Genomic DNA, 12652 nt, shown 5'->3' with positions numbered 1-12652 from the left:
TTATGCCACCCACTTAAGAAACATAAATTCTATTTGGGCCATAAAGGTGGAGGATGTAAAATTTGTTTCAAATCAATCATATTTAAAATAAAGCAGTGCTTACCCATTTTTATTCCTTGTTTAGAGATGTTGGTCATAACAATATTGTCCCTCGGCTTTAACTCATCTAGAGATATCCCAGACTTTTCAACTCAAAGGATTCTGATATGATAAGCAACCCCATCTCCTATGAAGAAATCAAAGGGGTCTTAAAGCATTTCTCAAAAGATAAAAGTTAAGGTTGGAATGGTTAGACAATTAAACTCTTTATTTCTTTATTTCTTCGATCTCATGGGCTTGGCCTCTGAAAATAGGTAGAGGAATAAAAAATAAAGGGGAAAGTCTCATCTTCTATGAATGCCACCTATATAGCCCTAATTCCAAAAAGCTCAAACGCAAATAATTTTCTAGACTATAGGCCTATTCACTTTTTAACTTGGTGTGTAAAAGCATTTCAAAGATGATTATAAACATAATTAAGAAAAAAATTAACAAAGAAAATGAGCCTCAATCAATTTGGTTTTCTTGCAGAGAGACAAATTCACGATGTAATTGGCATTATGGAAGAGGTTATCCACTCTATTAAGACAAAAAATATGAAGGCTTTAGTTCTAAAAATGGATCTTAATAAGGCTTTTGATAAAGTCAATTGGACCTTCCTTAGACTAGTCCTATTGTATATTAGATTTAACTTGGAGATCACTAATTGGATCATGGGATGCGTAACCTCTGCAAATTCATTAGTTTTAATCATGGGTCCCCCTCTCGTAACTTTCCCTACTCTAGAGGTATTAGACAGGGGTTTCCTCTCTCCCCTCCTTTTCCTAGAGGAAAAGCAGAAAGGAAACATCAAAGATATTAATGTCTCCCCTAAATAGTTCATCACCCATGTCCTTTTTTAGATGATGTTATGTTGATCAGGTCTGGATCGGTTTTGGAATGGAAGTGCTTTCATAGGGTGATAAGCCTACCATGAGGTGCTCCATTATCTGGAAACCCGTGATAGACCCTTTTCCTTTTCTTTTTAATTGGATTACTAAGAAAGTTGGGGATGGTGCACAGGTTATCCTTGGAAAGAACCCTTTTATTGGAGGTGCTCGTTGTTATAAATTATCCTTAAATCTAATTCATGTCTTAAATTAAAAAGTTCTTTACTCCTTGAATAGTGTCAAAAGAGAGGAGCCTTCCTCAATTGTCCATTGGCTAATTCCTATCAAATTCTATCTAAAGGGATCCTTAGAAAATGAATGGATTTCCTTCACAAAGGAGCTTTATATCAATGGTATGAGACTAATATATCCTTAGAGGGTCAACTACTTTGGAGTTGGAAGTGAAAAACTGGCATATGAATCCATATCCCTTTCTTCAATTGATCAAGCATCTTTTTGTTGGTATAACTCTATTTACATTACGTTTTAACATTACATTAATTACTAATCATCACTCATTAACATTAAATAGAATGTTAGGTTTTAACTTTAACCTTAATAACTAATAATTAATATTCATATTAAATTTAATATTACATAAAACCACACTATTTTGGAATAGAGATTCTATAATTTTAATTTATTTAATAATTATTATTATGCCACAGTAGGAATTTAACCTAAATAGAATATTTTAAAATATTCTTAATAGTATACATAAATCAAAGGTTGAAATTTCTATCAAAAGTAGTTATGTCATTTCTCACCTTTTAATTAAATTGATTAATTAAAACAAATTGTCATGTGAATATTAGTTATGGTTTTTTGGGCATATGGTATTAGTACATGGTATTGGCCCATGGTATTGTAACAAAGCATATTTATAGGTTAAAAATCTTCATGGTAAAGTAGAGGTGAATCTCCATGGTTAAAAATCTTGTTACATGTTTTTCTAAACCTATATATGTTTAAATCATATATTAATTTCAGTTATAATTAATAATAATAATAATAATTTAAAATAAAGTTATAAATTAGTTAATTTTTATGATTTTTTATAATATTTGCAACATGAAATGTATCATGAGGTAGTGTTTTGATGCCTATCAATATTTATAGTCATTTAATTTATATAGTTGTATGAGTACTAATAATAACATGTATATACATACATAATTCATACACATACTATTAATGCATCTAAGTATAATTCTTATATACTCCCAACCAATAGATAATACCAATGCATAACATATACAAGCAAAGTAATAATTCAATTATTAGTTTGCGACAATTCAATGAATTAAATATTTCTTCTATTTCATCACATATAAACTAGGAATTTAACACCCAAAAGAGAATAAGATAGACACTATATTTAGATGACTAAAACATAATAACACTCTTAACTACTCAAAGCACCTTATCTCCTTAGCCTACTTCTATACTCCAAGTCAAATTCCTCCTCTTTTGGATTATCTTGGTGCATTAACTATATTAACCTGACTATAGATAAGCCATGTAAGTGGAAGTGCCAACATATTGACCAAATTTCTGTAATAAGAAACTAGTAATCACCATTACATCTAAGATAAAGTGACTTAATGCCACTCCCATGACTCTAGTTTTATATGATAAATGGTGAGAAATGCATCACACTTCTTAATAGACCTAAAGTCCACACCATATCATGGATCATATTGCAAAATTGCTTTTAGGTGCTTCATCATCGAACTATCAAGTCAGATAGTGATATCACCTGAAAAGCCTACACATGCCTAAGATCATAACAATGCATATAAAGAAAAAAAAAAAAAAGGGGTTTAAGGATAATTTCTATCCACCATAGATCACTGGATGTCCCCAACATTAACCACTTACTATTTATCTTCTTTAGCTATTACATTGCCATTAAAACTATACATTAGTTTATAACACAAGTTCATGTATGTTAATATGATATTGACCTGTGAGTCCATAAAAACATATCACGTATCAAGATATTTCAATAAAAGTAAATCCTACAACATTTAGCATTAACAGCCTAACAATGATCAATTTAATGTTTTAATGTACATATGTCCACATGTTAATAAATTGGATTTCAAAAGATCAAATAGTGATAACAATGATCAATTTAATGTTTTAATGTACATATGTCTACATGTTCATAAATTGGATGGCAAAAGATCAAATAGTGATAACATATAATGTGTAATGAAATATTAAATAGTGATAGTTAAATTTTGATAATGCACACTGAATTATATTGATCAAATAATATTATGCATATACATGAAGTGTTGTTTTAAGATAGGGAAATTGTTTTGGACACATAATCAGTTAGTTGAGAGAGTATTTCAATCACACAACAATATAGGAAAAAACTATATCTAAACAACTCGTGGAGAATATGAACAAATTCATTATAGAATTGATGAGCACACCAAAGACAACTAGGAATTATATTTTCCAAGTCGCCCCCTTCATGACTACTTGTCTTAATATCAATTAGCAAAGATATACATCTGGTCCAATCTAGAAATTACACCTTGTGTCTTATTCATGCAGACCTCATCAGGTTGTCGACGTCCATATAAAGGAACAACCATCTACTGTGATACATGGGTTCCCAACCGCTGCAACTGTCAATCTACTAGGAAGTCCTTAACATATATGTTTCATCCAACGTCTCGATGAACTCTCCCTAAATATAAAATATCACCTTATGGACTCTACAACCAATATGGTCCACCCAAGTGCATCCATTCTACATGACACACTCTTCCATGGTGTTAAAAGCTCTCTAATAGAGGGAACACATAACAAAGGGGTATGCATGCCTCTCTCAGTCTTACCGCCGGACTATTACAAAGCAATATATGACATGTAGATTTGTTATAATTACAATGTGTGACTCATACTTTATCATTGTCATGAGCCTAATCTACAAACTCAAACCGTAACTTGCATTATGCTGCCCTTTGGATCCTTTGCCACTCATTTTGGATACACTACACCATTCATATGCTTGAGCACACCACTGCTTTCTCACTTGTATCATAGTATCACTCATCATAGGCTTTGTACTTTTGATTTTGTGACATCTTCATTTTTAACTTTGACATACTAATCTTGGATCTCCATGCTTTACCTGTCAGCAATTAGAATCGCAAATTCTAACTAAATAAATACATTCACCTCTATTGAATTAACTAGGCTCAATAAGATTCAATAAGTTCAAGAATTTCAAAGCAAAAAAAAAATTCTCACCCTAATGTCCACATGTTGTGATAGCTCCAATAGGCTTACCATACCTACTAAGCTATCTCATCAATTAGAATTTAGAAACACTTCAACACTAACACAACAGTTGTTTAACAGCTCCAATTCAGCGCGCTCGATTCTTTCATAGTTTGGCTCCATGATCCTTCTGGCAACATCATTCTTAGCACGTCAACATACTAGCGTTGGAGATCTTATCCCAGGTTGTACGAAAGCACCTTTTATGTCACAATCATAGTGGTATAGTTCACCATTTTGCACGTTATTCCTTTTTGGATATCCATGGGAACAAATATCCACTATGTCTGTTGCAATGAATTCAAACATGGGAAGCTTGCCAGCAATTACCCAAGTATCATTGCTAGCTTCGAAGCTGGGGTTAGAATTTCCAAACACAATACATCACTCAGATATAATGACCATCTCTTTGCGTAAGGCACTCAAAATCCTTTCCTCTGTCGGACGCAGGACAAAAGCTTTGCGTGCACCTCATCAGAATAAAAACGGACAGTCAAAAATGTATTAATACCAACAACTCTGTTTAACAACTCAAATGTTGCGGTCACGAGCCAACCAGAAGTTGAATGGATGGGCCTACATTGGTGGAAGACAGTCAAAGACGGCCTGCTGCTGTCGGTTTCTTCAAAGTGCAGACATAGGCTGTTGCACTAGGCTTCACCTTAATATGTACCGATTTTAAACAGTAAAAGAATCGGCTCCAACATGGCACAGGACTAGTGCACCTCAAATCTCAACATTCTCAACAGATATCAAAGCAACTATTGCGCTTGTGCTCAACAAATGTCAACGCAGACCCCTCATTATGGATATGAATAACACCTCCACCTCCAGTCCGCGGCTATAAACACTCTCGCACTCAGTCTGTAACAGTTCCCAAACAGATCTCTTTCAGTCGTGGCACCTACTAGTCCCACCGTGGCTCGATGCTCCAACCTCTGTGCGGCTGTGGGGCCGTAACACCACACTCTATCTTGTCCAATTATCCAATTATGAGTACACCTTTTACACATCGTACACATGCAGCGATGATCTGATTGACCTCTTCATCCAAATTGGCCTCGTCACAGTCGACCTCAATTGACCAACAGGGCGATGCTTCCTTCGACCTTAGTCTGGCACTCATCAACGCTAGACTTCTCTTTGACTGAAACAGTCACTCGGTCAATGAATCAGGCAGCCTCATCCCCGAGTGATCAAACACATAACTTTATTCTTCCTAGGATTTACGTGGCACTCTACCCAGACGTGAGGGAGTCAGACGCAGACCTGCTCTGACACCAAGTTAAATTTTGATAATGCACACTAAATTATATTGATAAAATAATATTACATATATACATGAAGAATTATCTCAAGATAGGAAAATTGTCTTTGACACACAATTAGTTGTTATAAGAAGAAATTTCGGCGTAAATCACATTTAGAAAATTATTGTCGACGCGTTTAGAACCAACCAGTGTGGTTTCTTCAACTTGTCCTACGATGAACCACACTGGTTGCTTAGAAACGCGTCGATAATGATTTTCTGAATGTGATTTACGCCGAAATTTCTTCTTATAATGGTTATGGATCACAAAAGCCTCAATTCAACACAATTAGTTGGTTGAGAGAATATTTCAACCACACACCAATCTAGGAAACAATTAGATCTAAAAAAACTCCTAGAGAATAAGAACAAACTCATTCTAGAATTGATGAGCACACCAAAGACAAGTAGGAATCATATTTTCCAAGTGTGATAACATATAGTGTGTAATGAAAATATAATTAAGCCATAAGTACATGTAATTGCCTATGCCAAAATACTCCTAGAGAATAGGAACAAACTCATTCCAAAATTGATGAGCACACCAAAGACAAGTAGGAATTATATTTTCCAAATATGAAAACATATAGTGTGTAATGAAAATATAATTAAGTCATAAATACATGTAATTGCCTATGCCAAAATAGGGTGTTACAGTTTGGTAGTATAGATTTTGTCTTCTTCTCTTGAAGCTTTGTTGCCTCTCCTTTTTTGCATGGAAAATAAAATGCTAGTAGTCTTATGCTCTATTGCAAATTTTATGAAGGAATTCTAGAAAGTAAATAAGTTACTAGTTATGATAAATTGTGTACAGTGAAAAACACCTTCCTTATGATATCATGCACCACAACTATAGAAAAAATGCAAATTTCACCAACATTTTACTACAATTGTTATGCAAAAATGAAAAGTACTACCTATGTCTCATCCAAAAAGAAGAATAAATTTGCTTCTTCAATCACTTGTCTACCTTTGCAATTCACTTAAGCCATAAGGAGAGTCACTAAGTTGTAACTTATTTTACATTCTCGAAATAATTCTATATATGCCATATTTAATTAAATGATACAATTACAAATATTAGACATGTGTTGTATCAAATATTTACACTTTTGTACATCGTATTAGTATTTCATAAAATAATCGAGAACAAAATGAAGAATATCTAAATTCTAAAAAAATATATAAAATTTATTTTACAAACACTTAATATAAAATTAATTTTAAAATACTTCAATTACATGGTTTTATACTAATCATAATAAAACTTAACATATATTTTATTTTATTTTTATTATAAATTATAATGGTATTTTTTTTTGTGTCAATTTACATCCTCAATCACTATTATAGCTTTGCAATTCACTTATGCAATAAGAAAAGTCATTAAGTTGTAACTTATCTTGATTTTTTTTATATATCATGTTTAATTAGATAATAAAATTACAAATATTGATCATGTTTATATCAAATATGTATACATGGATTTACTATATTAATATTTTCTAAAGTAATAAAGAGCTAAATGAAGAACATCTAAGCTTCCTTATTAGTCCCTGTCGTCCCGGCATGGACTATAGTAATCGGAAACGGAAATGAGCACTTTAACATTATTAGTGCTGCTTTTACTCCTCGCTTATCAATTATAAACCAAGTTTGTAGACATATATTGATAAATCATGTTATCAATATGTTATTTGGCTATTTGGCCTCTTCCTGAGGACCGAAGCTAATTCGAAGCTAAAGCATATGTTATAATTTTGTGTTTTCTTGATATTTTGACACTGGTAAAAATACTACCTAATCTAATGCTGGCATTAGTCGACAGCACTAAATGTTAGCTCCACTATTTTGGATTTCCATGGACTGCATGGTATAATAGAGAAAGCATCAACCCTGCTCGTATGCCAAAGTACGCTTGCCACCACTACTTATCGCCGCTTGTACGCCTACCACAATTGCCACAACTTCCAGGTGCCATCTCACAACTTCCAGGTGCCATCTCTTATGTTTGCATGTAACCAGGTGTAATCTTATTCCAAATCTTATTGCAAGACTGGCAGCACTGGAAACTCGCCATACAGGGGAATGATTCATGAAGAAAGGGAAATGAATCGTGAATAAAAAAATACAGAAGTTACCTCCTGCTTCTACCCATCACGAGTGCTCTGTGATTGACCCTGCTCAACTGTTGAATGCAACCCTACAGCCTTGGAATATTCCAGGGTTCATCTAATTGTGTCATTGACTAGTACAGGGTTGGCTCTGAAGGGGAAGGAAGGAGAAGGAAGGAATAAGCCTTTACCCGGGAGCCTTTCTCCTTCTGTCTTCAACCTGGAACCACTTCTACGGACAAGAACCCGTATCTGCTTCGCATTTGGCCAATCTGAAATTGGTGATCTTTGCTCGAAAATTCTTGTCCAGAAGAATATTGCGGCTATTAAGGTCCTTGTGAACGCAAGTGGGAGTCGTGTTGTGATGCAGATACTCCAACCCCTCTGCGATGTCCAGAGCGATCTACAGCCTCTGGTTTCATGACAAGTTCGAACTCCCTGCATGTGACTATGCGCTATGGATATAGTCTCTAAGGGACTCATTTTCGGCGTACTCGAAGACGAGGTATGAGTCCTAGTCCGGCGATTCTTCAACGCAGATGCCAAGCAGAGTGACGAGACTCGTGTGGTGGAATTTGTGAAGGGCGTTGATCTCCTTTGATACCTTCCCTCTCATCTGTTTGATCTTCACTTTGTTTCTGCGAAAAATCGCGTGGAAGATGGAATTCTTGATTCTGTGCGCCTCGCTGAAATTGTCGGTGGCCTCCTGAAGTTCTTTGAAGGAAAAGCGTATCAATCTGTCAGATGCCAGCAATTCCGACATGTTCGAAAGAAGGCTCGATTCAATCTCGAAATCCTCCGCATCCCATGTGTCTGGCTTTATTGTCTCTGGTTTGCTTCGCCTTTTTCTTGAAAAGCAAATGGCTCCCAAAAGCCCTAGTCCAAGAAGTAGCGCTCCTCCTACGGATGCAATAATTGGGACATAAATATGGCTGGAACTCTTGTGGAAGGAAGGTGCAGGGTTATAAATGAAGGCAGGTGCCTTCGCTATAGCAAGAGGAGGGGGCGGAGATAAGGGGGTAGAAGGGGGAATCACAGTGCTGTGTTCGAGGGGAATTAGCAGAGTTGTGTAGTAATGGCTGCGGGGGACATTGGGCTGATAGTTTATACTGTCAATGAAAAAGATGGAGGCAGTGGTGGTGGCGCTGGCAATGGAAATGGTAACAACAACAACAACAACAACAACCCATCTGGGCTCAGCCACTGGCGAAGTCTGTGCAGGAGAAGAAATTGGAAGTGAGGCATGCATTCGAGATAAGACAAGCAACACTTGACCTCCATACCTCCGACACCTGGGAAGCATGCTCTTGGCGTGGCAACGTCTCTTTTTAATTTAATTTAATTCACTTTATTATTTTTATTTTTTAACATTCTCATATCTAATGGCTTGGTTCAATCTTCATGGGGCTTGCTTATGGCTTCTTCTTCGGGCATGGCCTTGCTTCTGGATTTCTGTAGTGAGGAGTTTGTTTACCATAGATACAATGCATTGTTCTAGATATTAGCCCACACAAATGCAAAATGTTGATGAACATGTCCTTCTATTACCCAGGCTGTTGAACCCCGTTTTTCTTGCTGCAATTATAATGTTTGAGTGTAAGAATTGTTTCCAGTGTATTTTTATGCCAAAAATGGGCTGATATAGTGTGGTTTTTCTTGCATGTTGCAGGTTTTAAACGAATGCAAGAAGGATTCAGGTATGCAAACAATTCAAAGCTCTGTGGAGAAGAGTTTGCTGGGCTTGCAATGTGTAATGGAAGTTCTCCATTAATAAGGCCAGAAACTTTCGGCCCACGGGCACCAAATCTAACTGCCAAATCTCCTACAGACTCCTCTGTGCCTCTGTTGCAGAAAATTCCAAAATCTGCAGTTTTCTCAAGAAGTTGCCAAAATTGCTCCAAAATGTTTAAAACCCCAAGCATTGCCATTGTTGTGGCTGTGATTGCTTTGATAGGTGGAGGAATCCTGGCAACCGTTTTCACATTCTCATGGTTTCCAAGACGAAAACAGAAGATTAGCAATGCTTATGAGACAATAGACAGGACTAAGTATCAATAATTCGAAAGATTTTGGAAGGAAATCTATCACTCCTTTGATTAGTCTAGAGTACTCGAATGGTTGGAATCCTTTGGCAGATGACGGAACAGGATGTGAACGCTTCCAGAGCTCTAGATTTAACCTCGAGGAAATTGAATTTGCAACACGGTATTTCTCTGAAAAGAATCCGCTGGGGAGAAACAACTATTATGCTGCTTACAAGGGGGTATTGAGAGACGGGTCTTTTGTGGTCATCAAAATCATCAGTAAAATGAGTTGCAAGATAGAGGAATTAGAATTACAAGAGGGTCTCAAGACTCTTTCGCTACTTAGGCATGAAAATGTGGTGAGGTTAAGAGGCTTTTGTTGTTCTTGAGGTAGAGGCGAGTGCTTTCTTATGTATGATTTTGCACCCAACGACAATCTATCATAGTTTTAGGATGCAAAAGATGGGAGGGTACTCGATTGGCCTGTCAGGGTAAGGATTGCACATGGTGTTGCGAAAGGTAAGTCTAACCGTTCTTTGCAGGGGATTTCCTTGTTGGTTAGATTTTGGTTTGTTTTCATATGTCAGTGCGCTTATGAATCATACGTATTCTGCCTTAACTAACACATCCCCAAATATCTTCAAGAAAATTTACTAGGGAAGACCTGTATTAAGTTATTAACCCAGATCGGATATGCATCTTCAGATAGCCAAGCCCAACTTCGCGTATGTCCATCCCAATATTTCATATATATAGGCCATTTTGCACAAACACAATGCATCTAGGCACCATCTAGATTTTATAGATTTAATGCGTCTAGCTTCTATACACATGTACACACACAAAAAGGAATGGCACAAGTCTTTTCTCTTTTAGAGGTTAGGTAGGGAGGACAAACTCGCTCACAAAATTGATGGATCACTCTCACTCTCATTAGAACTAAACTTGCACTGCTACTTTGCCATCTAGATTTAATGCACTGATACTAAATGCAAACACACAAATATATAAAGAATTGATGGATCACCGAATTGATGGATCGCCCCACCCTCATTTAATCTGAGCTCACTTCTTGAATCTCTGGCCATGACTAGAAACTAGTATAGATCCATCTAACTCTGGGTTCAATTCTAACATTTTGTCCCAAGTTGTGGAGTCAGGAGATGCATCCTCAATCTTCACAACCTTGAGGTGCTCATCCGACCTGGTTTTAGATGGGTCTATGTTATTGTCCACATCCAATGCACCCAATATGTTGTCTAAATTCAATACTCTGCTGCACAGAGGTACACACAAACAGAAAGAGTTAATGAATTATCTCATCCTCACCTGAGCTGAGAACGCACTACATTTCTCTGGGTGCACCAACTAATGAAAATAAGCTTTGGGCATATGCATAAGCCACAACCAACTTTCTTTGATCATAAGAATACTAACTAGTGTAATGTTATACAAAATTCCCCTCGCAAAGAGAAGTTGCCACATATGCAGTGCAGGCAAGCAAATGATGGTGCATCATCATATAAACATGTTCAACCAATGTTCCACATTTTCAAACACACTTCCCAGCCCTTTGGGACTTTTTGAAATCATTAAACTGGTGGTATTTAAGGTTATGTAAACTGGCAGAAATTTGTCCGATAATGTTTTCCTACAACTGCTTAAAGCGTATCCTATGGAGGCAAAAAAATTGAGATTGACATTACCTCCCTGTATATAATAACTGGACAGAGAACATATTTATAATAACACATTCACACTAGGGCTACATACAAAAAACAGGAAGTGTAGATAGATGTCTAGGGCACAAAATATTGAGCAACAACCAACTCCATAGGTTCATGGAAAACATACCCACATTTAAGTATTTGGAGTATTGCCTGCATTTCTAATCAAAATTCTCCACGAAACGAACATGTTTTGATAAAATAACTTGTAAATGGGATAGATAGATCATTGGTATGGTATATGTTAAGCCTGCCATTTATTTATGCTGATAGTCACTCGCTGTTTGGTTTTGTTAACTGGTATCAATTTGCGCAGGCATTGAGTATCTGCATGAATGCATAAGCAAAGCTGTTGTGCATCAAAACATCTCAGATGAGAAGATTCTTCTAGATCAACTTAAATCCTCTTCTTTCAGATTGCGGTCTGCATAAACTTTTAGCGGATGACATAGTGTATTCAATCCTAAAATCTTCTACAGGCATGGGATATTTGGCCCTAGAATACACCACAGTTGGTCATCTTACAGAGAAAAGTGATGTGTATGCTTTTGGAATCATACTGCTACAACTTCTCACTGGAGAAACAAGGATAAACTCTTCTTCAATAAGGCCTCTTGTAAAATCTGGGAGGCTGGATGAATTCATTGATATAACTCTTGGAAAGGAGTACTCAATGTAAAAGGTTTTGCATTACTTGAAACATTCATTAACACTTAGGGATCCTTCAAATCCTTTGATCTGAAATTCAAATACCTTTTTTTCTTCCTGTATAGATTATACAGATGTCAACATTTAAACAAGAAAACAAATTAACCATTTCGAAAGTGGATTTCAGTTTATGAATTTCGATGTTTAAATTATGCAAATATTTTTCAATATTTTAACTACTTGGCACAACGCTAACATTCAATATCTTAAATGTTTAGCACAACACTTCCATTTAGCAGTCCATTAGCTTATAGTTCAATGGTAAGTAGGGTATGGTTGCTATACATCTGCCACAGCTCATCCACACATCTGTTCTACTCTGTAATATAAACATATACAACCATGGGATGAATCGAAAGCCTCATTATTCTCTCCCTTGTGTAAGTTCTCATATCAATGCCAAAGTAATCATGATGGGGACTTGTGGCCAAATTATGCAAGAATTAAAATGACAGTTAAGAGAAGAATCTTTCACTAACTGGAAACTCAGCTCTCTATA

At 36.1% G+C, this 12652-nt stretch overlaps 1 pseudogene; it reads left to right on the top strand.

Moving 5' to 3' along the window:
- Positions 1-8769: 8769 nt before the first annotated feature.
- On the top strand, positions 8770-12200 carry LOC149221826 (putative serine/threonine-protein kinase PBL28; annotated as a pseudogene).
- The last annotated feature ends 452 nt before the right edge of the window (positions 12201-12652 follow it).

The sequence above is a fragment of the Pinus tabuliformis genome, chromosome Q (genome assembly GCF_031772625.1).
Source record: "Pinus tabuliformis cultivar Carrire ecotype Pingquan chromosome Q, CPIR1, whole genome shotgun sequence".
Lineage (NCBI taxonomy): Eukaryota > Viridiplantae > Streptophyta > Pinopsida > Pinales > Pinaceae > Pinus > Pinus tabuliformis.
This window is presented reverse-complemented; position numbering and strand designations above follow the sequence as displayed.